This window comes from Lagopus leucura, unplaced genomic scaffold, assembly GCF_019238085.1.
Source record: "Lagopus leucura isolate 7727_CA_CO unplaced genomic scaffold, USGS_WTPT01 35733-0_obj-0_obj, whole genome shotgun sequence".
Classification (NCBI taxonomy): Eukaryota; Metazoa; Chordata; class Aves; order Galliformes; family Phasianidae; genus Lagopus; species Lagopus leucura.
This window is the reverse complement of record NW_024966784.1, coordinates 1095-11704: the sequence shown is the minus strand read 5'-3', so window position 1 is coordinate 11704 and position 10610 is coordinate 1095. Positions and strand designations below refer to the sequence as shown.

The 10610-nt window shown below is 35.5% G+C and overlaps 1 long non-coding RNA gene across 1 annotated transcript; it reads right to left on the bottom strand.

Annotated features, from left to right (window-relative positions):
• Nucleotides 1-1917: 1917 nt before the first annotated feature.
• On the bottom strand, nt 1918-10120 carry LOC122192790. Its single transcript, XR_006182711.1, has 4 exons — nt 9927-10120; nt 6690-6830; nt 5452-5641; nt 1918-2021 (listed from the first exon to the last, which is right to left on the bottom strand). It is a non-coding gene; the product is annotated as an uncharacterized LOC122192790 (long non-coding RNA).
• Between the last annotated feature and the right edge of the window lie 490 nt (nt 10121-10610).

The window sequence follows — 10610 nt, the reverse complement described above, 5'->3', positions numbered from 1 at the left end:
GCTCCACAAGATAACAAACCCTAGAAGAGACAGGCATCAGATTAATTCATTGGTGCCCATTTATTTTGAACATATGAATGCTGACCAAAACAATTCAGTAATGAGAAAAAGTTCTACTGTGCAAAGACAGCACTTATATCCATGATTTAGGGCACTAAGGTCTACTCAAACTCACTCCAAATAGCAGAAATCACCAAAAAGAATTACAGAAATGTAAAAAGTTTGCTTAGGGAAAAAGACACAAAACCTGTACCATGTAAACTGAAATCCTGTTTCTTCAGTCATAGGCAAAGTGCTATCAAATACATACACCTTGCATGGTTTACCTTCAATGTCAGCATTTTGGAACTGGACAAGGGGGAAATTTTCACCTCTAAACAGGCCTCCAAAAAACCTACTCATTCTTTTTTGTTCATGTCTATACCTGATGGGGGTCACAACGACAACAGGGAACATAAGGAATTCTGCAGGGCTAAAATTAACCATTTTGTTTACAGCATGAACAAAAATGACTGTCTTTTAACAACATACTACAGCACAACAGGTTACCCAAGCTATAACCGAAGAGCAATTCTCTTTTCCTACAGTTCTCATTAATTTATAGTTCTTTTTTCTATATGTTCCCTAAATGCCACTGTACTGTCTCTGCCATACATATAGTGCCTAGACAGAATCTTGTGATTTGGTAATAGTTGTTCTACAAATTCCTATTTAAAACACAGAATTTTTCTTTAATCGTTTTACAGGTAAAAAAAATAAAATTGCTTTGCTTATTTGTTTGAATTTTTCTCACGTCAAATCTTGAAGCCATGCCATGCGGTTCTGTCACTTAACACAAACGGGAAAAATAATGCCAGAGAGAAAAGCAGAAATGCTCTATTTTTGTACCATTCCAGTGAGGAATAGGATACTGTTTGGAATGGCACAGATACCATTCAGAATATATTTTCATAATACAGAGCTGTCTACTCAGGCCAATAGCAACATAAATGCGCTTGATTTGTTTAATACAATGGTTCTTACTAGTTTATTTAGAGTTTAAATTAAACCCCAAACCCCCTAAATTTGCAATCAGCTACTAAAAATGTATTAATCTAAATGGCATCTATGTTGTCTATATTGAACAAAATTGTTATGGTATGTTTCATTCCTAAAGCACAGAGAAAACACTTTGATATTTCAGGTGGGTTCTTAGGAGGAGACAGACCCATATGCACAATACTAGCATTATATAGCAGCCTAGAAGTGGAAGAAATTACATTTCAATTACAAAAGCAAATAAAATATTTTCATATAATTTAAAATAGGACCCTCTAGACTTTTCCCAACGCGTTGTAATCCAATCCATCAGAACAATTAAAAACCACACACTGCTTAGCTACAGCCTTGGCTAAATCTTTTGTTGTTTCTGTTTGTCCAGTTCCTACAGGACCTTCAGGAGCACCTCCGAGATGCAGATGTAGCGCACCAAATAGGGTTTGAAAACAAAATAGAAGGAAAAAAAAAAGTTGTAACAATTTTATGCTATTTTTCTAGCTGCTCCAACTTCTCCCAGGAGCTCTCAAAACTTGTTTAATGCCTAAACTTCCCTCAGGTTGTACAGTTTGTGTGCTCCTGCTAACTGCAGTCCACAAATACATAGAGATGCTTTAAGTTTACTACAAGTTAAAAACAAAAACCCTGTCGCTTACTATCCATTTATCACTAACCACAGTGTTACAAAAGATTAAATTTATTAGAAATTTAAATCAAAATATTCATACAGGATGAATTCTAATCAATTACAACACTTCTAATTATGCCTATTAGAACATCAAAGATACAATCCTGGAGTCACCCAATTTGGGACTAAAATATCTCAACTAAGTAGATTCTTGCAAGCACAGAACATTTAGTAACAAGTGCTTTTACCTGTAGAACCTGTCTGTAAGTGGAGTAATAATCAGCCTAGGTGTATTGCCAAGATATTCATATCCATATCTCAGTCCAGCATTGATCATTCTTGTTTGAAGATGTCCTTCCTAAGAAAATAAGGCACTGACTTTATAGGTGAAATGATAACACAAAGAGAAAAGACAACACAGTATTCTTCAACTTTGTAGATGAGCACAACCCTTTTAAAACAATTGGTGCATTGCTCTGAGACAGCTTGTGGTTCAATTAAATAAAAATATCACCATTTCAGAGATAGTAAAGTATGAACACAAAACCATTTTTCCATTAACTTCTATCGAGAAAAAAACCCTACCAACCATATTGCTGAGTTAAAACGGCCTTGTTCAGCTACTTAGAAAGATGAAGGCCTTTCTCAAACAGAAGTAATTGTATCTCAGAATTGCAGGAAGGTTGAGGCTGGAAGGACTTTAGCCTATCATTCTAAGCCAACCTCTCTTCTCCGTCCCCTACAGCATACTAAGCAGGCTTGTATCCAGACAGCTTTTAAATATCTCCAGAGTAGGAGACTCAACAGTCTCTCTGGGTAACCTGTTCTAGAACTCAGTCAGCCTCACTATAAAGAGCATTTTCCCCGTGTTCAGTCAGAGCTGCCTGCGTTTCAGTTTCTGCCCATTTCCTCTCATCCTATTACTGAGCACACCATTGAGGACAGTCTGGCCCCATCCTCTTGTCATCCCCTTTTCAGATACTTATGTACATGGATCAGATCTCCCCGAGCCTTCTACAAGCTGAACAGGCCTAATTCCTTCAGCCATTCCTCTTATCAGAGATGCTCCAGTCCCATAAATATTTTATCAGTCCTTCACTAGACTTGCTCCAGGAGCTCCAATGACCAAAAGCTGAATTTACAGTCAACTTGATGACTCTAATATGGCAACACAACATATTTTAATTTTAGGTGCAATGTCTTCTGTAAATTGGGAAATGTTGTCTTGACAAATGCAAATATACTGTATGCTACCACCACGCAGTATAAACGTTGCTATTTTTCCAAGTAACACATAAAATAATATTGACATCAGATTAAAATCTTTAGTTGTCATCCTTAACCCATTTTTTACTCTTCAGAAACAACAATAATAAATAGTGTTAATAATAAAAATTAGTGTTTGAACAACAGCAATCTCTGCTGCCAATTCAGACAACATTCTGAGATTCAGCAGTGATGAGATTTTAATTAGAAACTGATTGTATTTGGCTACTGGACACTTTAGTTAGCAATCCACAGAATTATCAGTTAAAGGTATATTCTTATCAGCAGAAATTATCACATCAGAGTAACTATTCTCTGTGTCAGCAAGCAAGCAGAAATTGAAAAGCTATGAATGGAAATTACCTTCTAATAAGATTGAGAGGTCTCACTTACCTCCCAGTAGTATCTAAGCTGACTTAGCCATTCAAAGTCATTCTCATCTTTGATTTTCTTGCTTACTAGGGATGCAAGGACATCCCTAGCGTGAACATCAAGCACAACAAGTGCTCCAAGCGTCACACGATTCTGCTTAGACAGCTTTCCTCGCACCAAGGTGACAATGTCCTCTATCTGTCTATTATTCTGTTCCAGAAAATCCTCTAGTGCCTGGGAAAATTTTTACAAGTTAGGTAACTGCAGGTTTAGTCTAAGGCATGAGGATTTTTTTCCTTATATTACTCTTCTTTTTCTGTATCAAAACATTCCTTCTCACTATTTCAACAGTAAACTATCATTCACAGACATAGCTCAACAGGGCTTTATCTATTTGATTCAGTTTTTTTAATGTTACAGAACAATACATGGAAACATCAATGACACATCTCAGGAGACAAAACAGCATAACTTATTTCTTCCTGAAATACATGAATTACTCCTTAGCTTTTGGTAAATTTCACATTAAGAAAATGACATATATTTTAATGACTGGCCTATATGTGACACGTATTTTAAGGACTAGCTTGCATGTATACAATACGTTTTCTATGCTTAAGGAACATCACAATACTAGAAAAAACCTTTAAGCTGTACAGTAGTTAGGAACAATCCAGTTATAATCCTTTTCATTCTCATAGGTTGCAGTAAACAGGAAAGGTCCAATTTAAGGAAAGCACTTACATCAATACTGAGAAGTGATAAGTGCCTCACTAAACTGAAATTAAAAAGAAAGACATCGGAACCTGGAAACAGAGTTTGCCATTTAGACATCTGTATCTTCTGCACTCAAATGCATGCTCCTTCAGGAAGCTGCATTCACTGAAGGTCCACAGTAAGCTTGATTGCTCTGAATCCTTACAGAAAAGTCAGAAATTTCTGCTATTTGTCTAGAGAAAAACTTACCTACATCTGGTTTAGATTTTTCTCCACACTAGAACGTTGTTCATCTTCACATACTCTGGCAGCAGTAACCACCAATGAATTTTTCATATTTTGACATCTCTCACCCCAACTAACTATTTCCCAAACACTAAGCTTGATTAAATCATCCACTTAAAATTACTTATTTTTAATTTACGAATATAAAGAAGCAAAAAAAGTTCAAAATCGCTTCACTATTACGAGTTACTTCAGAAGTTCCAATCAGGCAGCATCCAAAACACACCACTCAAGTCAGGGGTAAAAACCCATTTGCTTACCACCAAGCTTTCCAAACTTTCACCAAGCAAACCTGTAAAAACCTAGATGCTAGTATGTTCTCATCTCCCATTTCAGTATCACTCTTTACTACTGCACTTCTGACTATATACTCCACTGAAAATAAAAGCATTCCACAAAATATTACTGTGTAAATTTATGAAAGTTTTTTTCTATCTTACATCTTACCTCACTATTTGTTTTAATAAAAAACTTGTACCTTTGTACAGTTATCTGTTGGAAACAACTAAAAAAAAAGCTAAAAGAATCCTGTGTATATGCCTGCGTGTGTATGCATGTGTATATGAGTAAATTTTTAATCATAAGAAGTGACTTAAATGAGACTGGTGTCCTGTCCCAGAAAACACTGAAGAGCTTCTGTTAAAAAAAGAAGTGTTTTGTCACCGTATGCACAGAGTGCCTTTGATGTCAGCAAAACATGATGCTGTAGGTAGGATACCGTTTATTTTGACCAGGATAAAGTTGTGTCACACAGAACGCCTCTCATGTGGTCAGTGACTGTTATGTTTCATTTGCTTTAATACAAAATAGAAATGGTACAGATAAAGAATTTTGAATGTTCTGAGACTGAAAGTGCTCGTTGTCCAAGAACTGTGACAGACCGTTAGGAGATGCAAACCTCCTCCCAGTCCTTCACTACATACAGGTCTCTTTCTGCAGCAAAATGAAGATTCTTGGGCTGGGGCCAGATGGGCAGAACTACCAGCACAAAAGAATTTGAATAAAGCCTACAGGAGTGACAGGTTTCCCTAAATATCCAGATATAGAAAAGACTTAACATAGGCTAGACAAGAGCCTTGTCTAGGCTCAGAATTCCGTTACAAACATTCCCCAAACCAAATGAATTTAATAATTCCTTAACTTCTTACCTTTATTCACTAACAACCTCATTAAGACGATGCTGGATTTGAAGTCTCTGGATTTTATGCTGGATTTAAAATCTCTAAGGTTAGAATTTCTGTTTCTCCTTCCTGAAAGACTTTCACCAAGAGAAGATAAATGGTGCAGTATGCAGAAGCTTTCCTTCTTTCCCGAGAGAACTGAGGATCTCCATTACTACTAGAAAAACAAATTCTTTTTAAATCTTTTTCAAATCTTCCAGTCCATTGCAAGACTTATTCCTTGTATTAGAAATACTGTTCTCTTCTTCCTTCAGTTCTGTCCACCCAGAAGCTTGTTTTTCCCCACATCTATCTGACAAATAAAGATTCTTGAAATGCCCACTACTATCAGAAGCCATTGCTTCCACTTGTGAATAAGCGGCGTTATATGGCCTTGAAACACTCCTTCATATATAGACTAAAGAGTAGGTTTAAGTTTGTGTTTGTGTTATAACTCAGCTATATATGAACAGCAAAAACCCCAAAACGCAAATACTGCAGATGTTTCTCCAGTTCATAGCATCACATTGGAAAAATTGGTAAGAGAAAGTATTATGAAGTGCCAAAGATACTGTTTTATGTAAATCATGATGCTCCTTTCTCTCCTAACATCAGAGAAGGAAAATCTAGTTGCCTCAGACGATAACACATAGCTAGTAACAAGTCTGGAACATTTCCAAATACAACAGGTAATAGCAATCCTTACTGATGAAACAGAGGAAAGATTTTGCAAAACACATCCTGAATTCAATGCCTTCGGTACCTTTCTTCTCACCACCTAACGAACAGATAACATGTTCTGTATCAACCATGCACTCATTGTTTCACAAGAGTGAAGACGGTACTTATACTCTGCTAGTGCTAGCCCATATTTATAACAAGTACTGAACATGTAGGAAGCTAAGCTCAGTTACAGACAGAGACTATCCATGCTAGTTAATAGTATCTGAATACACCAATGACCTCTTTTCACGGAAACATATAATATACATGTTAAGCTATACAGAATGTATTCTGATAGTGTGCTGAAGCATGCCTACATTCAAAAGAAAATATTAACTTCAAAGTCTTCAAGAATCACAGCTCAAGTGTACTTTCAAAGTAGGTATTAAAAGGATTAATTATTACACTGAGCAGCTACTCATTCAAAAAGATAACTAAAGGTTGGATTCACCACTGTGTTACATCAATTGCACAAAATTTAAATATACACTGAATATTCTTACCTTCTGGCCATTTCTAATAGGCTTCTCTACCTGCATCGTCCAGAAAGTTTGGGATACGCAAAGAACAGTTTGTCCAGGCCACTCTCGTACCCAGTCAACACATGGAGTTTTGGGATAAGCTTCAATTGCATTCTGAATGACCTACATAGGATAGAAGTACGTGGTAGCCACATATGAAAATAAGTAATGTTTAGCTTTAGAATTTAGGTTAGGTTGCAGTACTAAGAATCAAAAATAAACCAGCCTCAACTCTAACGCTATGACATTGACATCCTGCAAGAAAATCCCTCCAAGATTAAAAAAATGAGAATGTGATAACATGAACCAAGTGATCACAAAAAATTTCTGAGAACTAATTTCACAACACATTCAGGGCACTGAAAACATAAAATTTTCTACCTCCATCTATAATGAAACTAGAAAACAAGTGCAAATACAGCTTAGTTAGAACGAACAACCCAAACTGAAAAGTCTTTTTAAAATACAGTTATTCTGCTATAAATACAGAGCTTTGAATTTTGCAGTTCATATTATTTAAACTTATATCTAATTTCATGTACATTTTCTAGCAACAGAATGATAAATCTGGTTATTACACGACTTAAGGATAATCCCAATGAAATCAAAACTTAGGAAAATCTTTCAGTCCCTAACATTTTGTATTTTTTTCTTCCATTAACAAAATTAAGTAAGAGTAAGGCAAAAGCTTAAGAAAATTTAGATGTCTCCTCAGAAAATCAGTGTAACATGAGTTGGATGAAAACCTGCTGTACGTCCTGCACTTCCAGATCTCTTTACTTTCAACAATTTATACACAGAATAGCATGAATAACCCATTACGGAATTGACACCACAACTACATAAATATTATGTGTTTCAGATCATTACAAAAGTTTAGAAATCAAGAGTGAATGCAGACAAATGGTGCTTGGCCACTTCTTACTTACATGCACCAAGCAGGTAAATTTAGTCACTTCTATTTGCCGACACACCATTAGTATAATTAAACTGTAATACTGTACAACAGTGTCAGAAGCATGTACATTTGATTACCTCACTTGACATTGAAGAGAAACAAAGAAAATGACAGAGATAGCTAAATATATGACATGATGATGTGATCTTGTGGATACTCGAATAGCACAATCTGAAAAGAGTTCAGAATCTTGATTAAGGTAGTCAGAATTAAAAGGAGTATTAAAAAATAATTTAAAAAAGAATTAAAGGAGTATTAAAAAATAAGGGCATACTTTCATTTGAATCTTGTCCTTTAATACCACACCCCAAGAGTAGAACAATCTCTGACAAAAGAATCCTTGGGTCAAGTGTTTTTCATTTTTAAGAAATTTAGAGCATTATAAATCCGGAAAACTGGTATCAGATTAGTTGTTGTTGTTTGTTTTAAAAAAGATATAATCTTAATAGACTGAATTCATGGTTTTAATGCTCATGCTGTGCAAAGAATAAAAAATGATTCCAGTATACGTGAATGTTAACAGAAGAAATCAAGGCTAAATGACAAGAGCCTAAGGAATAACTAAATAACTTCATTTGGAAATGAGGTCCAGAAATATCGAAAGCAAATACGCCTAAATACATCAATACTTGGTACTACTTATAATCACTGATAAAGGACAAATCAAATTGCAGTTGAAGTGACATGTAATCAAGGTGGCTTTCTGCCTTCAGAAGATATTATGCTTAAATGCCTTAATTCAACAGACTACTTGATATTTGCTTAACTTCAAGCATGAGTTTCCATGAACTTTACTGCTTACGCCTCCCAACACTCCAACACCAGGACAAAATACCACAGAACCATTTAAGTTGGAGAAAACCTTTAAGATCAAGTCCAATCACCTACCTAACTACCAAGTCTATCGCCAAACCACATCCCACAGCACCACAGACACATTTCTTAAATGCTTCCAGGGATGCAGACTCCATCACTGTCCTGGGTAGCCTATTCCAATGCACTGCCCCTTTTTGCATGAATAAATTCTCCCTGATATCCAATCCAAACCTCCTCTGGCACAACTTGAGGCTGTTTCCTTGCATTCTATGAGCCATTTTCTCATGTCCTAAACGTAGCTGTTTTTGTGCTGGACACACAGCACAACTGCCACAACTAAGTACTTTCAATCTTTAAACAGCTACACATCAATCACCTTACTATTTTTTTCATGTTCCAGAGAAAAATAAAAGCTTTATGATTTGTTACCTTGTGGACAGAATTCAGCATAGCTGCCTCCAGTTCCAGGAGCCATCTTTCAACTTGACCTCTAGCTTCAGAGGTTGAAATGGTCTGTGTGAGTTTCACAGTCTCTCCTTCACTACTTTTAATGTGTGTAATATCTAACACATCAGTAAACACCACTCTTGCAATTCCTTCAAAACACTTTTTCAGGTGAGGCTGTACTCTAGAAATCAAAACTAGTATTGAACAGCTTCTGACATTGTTTCCTTTCCAATTTAAGAAAAGTAGATCTAACTTTTCACAAAAAATACTTTCAAAGAAATTAAAGGTTGCTTTAAGCTTATTAATAAAATTATTATCCTCAACAGTAGCTCTTTTGTATTACACCTACAAGAAGCCCACTGCACGACTCTGAGAGGACCAGTTAAAGATGTACAATATTACTTATGTCTTCTGTAATATATAATCCAAAAAGACAAATAGGAATCCTCTCTTTAACAGTTAATCCACCTAAAGTGCATAAAGTTTCATTATTTATACTTTTCCACAGAACTATTGTAAATATTAATGAATTTAAGTAAAACAACCCTATTAATTGCACTGCATTAATATTGCTTAGTAATTAGAAGATTGTTTATTATTTTAATTCTTATCCTTGCATGGCCTTGCACTGGACGCTATCAGATCTGAACAATGGGAATGAAACAGCAGTGTATGGATCCTACCTGATGTTCAATTTTCCACTGGGAAAAAAACAACACAGTATGCTAATTTCACTATGAATTATTAATTGGACTCTTGAATTTTCTGAAAAACTGTGTACAGAAAGGTTACTAGTTTAGGAAACAAAGAAGAATTCAATTACTTGCATTAAAAATCATTCTGCATTTGCCTAATACAAAATCCAACCTAGTACATTCTTAACGCCATGGTTGTCAGTGGGGAAAAAAAAACAACTTATAGAGAAACAGAGAAACAATATGGCAAGCCTGTCTGCATGCACAACGAGTCACAAATGCATCTACTAAATACTACGGTACCGGGTAGGATCTTTGGTCTCTGAAAGAATCTCAAGGAGTTCATCATTAGATAAAAAAAAGAATCTTGGGAAAAACAGGCGCTTCTTCTCTAGGTATTCGTTAAGTCCCTTGAGAATTATCTCCAGAAATTCATTGCACTTCCTCAGTTTTTCCAACATCTTGTCTATTGTTACCACTGCCAGCACATGTTTGTCCTGAAAGAGAAATCAAACCCGATAAAAACATTCATGTCTACTCACACAGAAAGCAGTAAAAGTCTTGAGCAAAACTAAACTTTATTTCATACTTTTCTTTACTCTGTAATTGCCAGAATTACAATTTATAATCTTCAGTTTCTGGCTTCTCTAGAAAAACAGGCAGTTGGCATTAAACTACATTTACTATTTCTGAAAATAATTTTCAAAACATAATCAATTCATCAGACTGATTTCTGTCATTTTGTTGAACCAACAGCTATCTACCCCTTAATCATACCCATATAATTAAGAAAAATGAACCAGCAAAAGACTGTGACAGATTTTTAAGTATACTTGTATGGCAACAATACTGACACACACTTTATCTGGTAATCTGTAAAATTCCAATGTAAAAAAAAATGATCTCTTTTCTCATGTAAAATACTTCTATACATAAGATCCTGAGTTGAGATGGCAAAATTGCAAGTAGGCAGCACTGCTGCTGTCT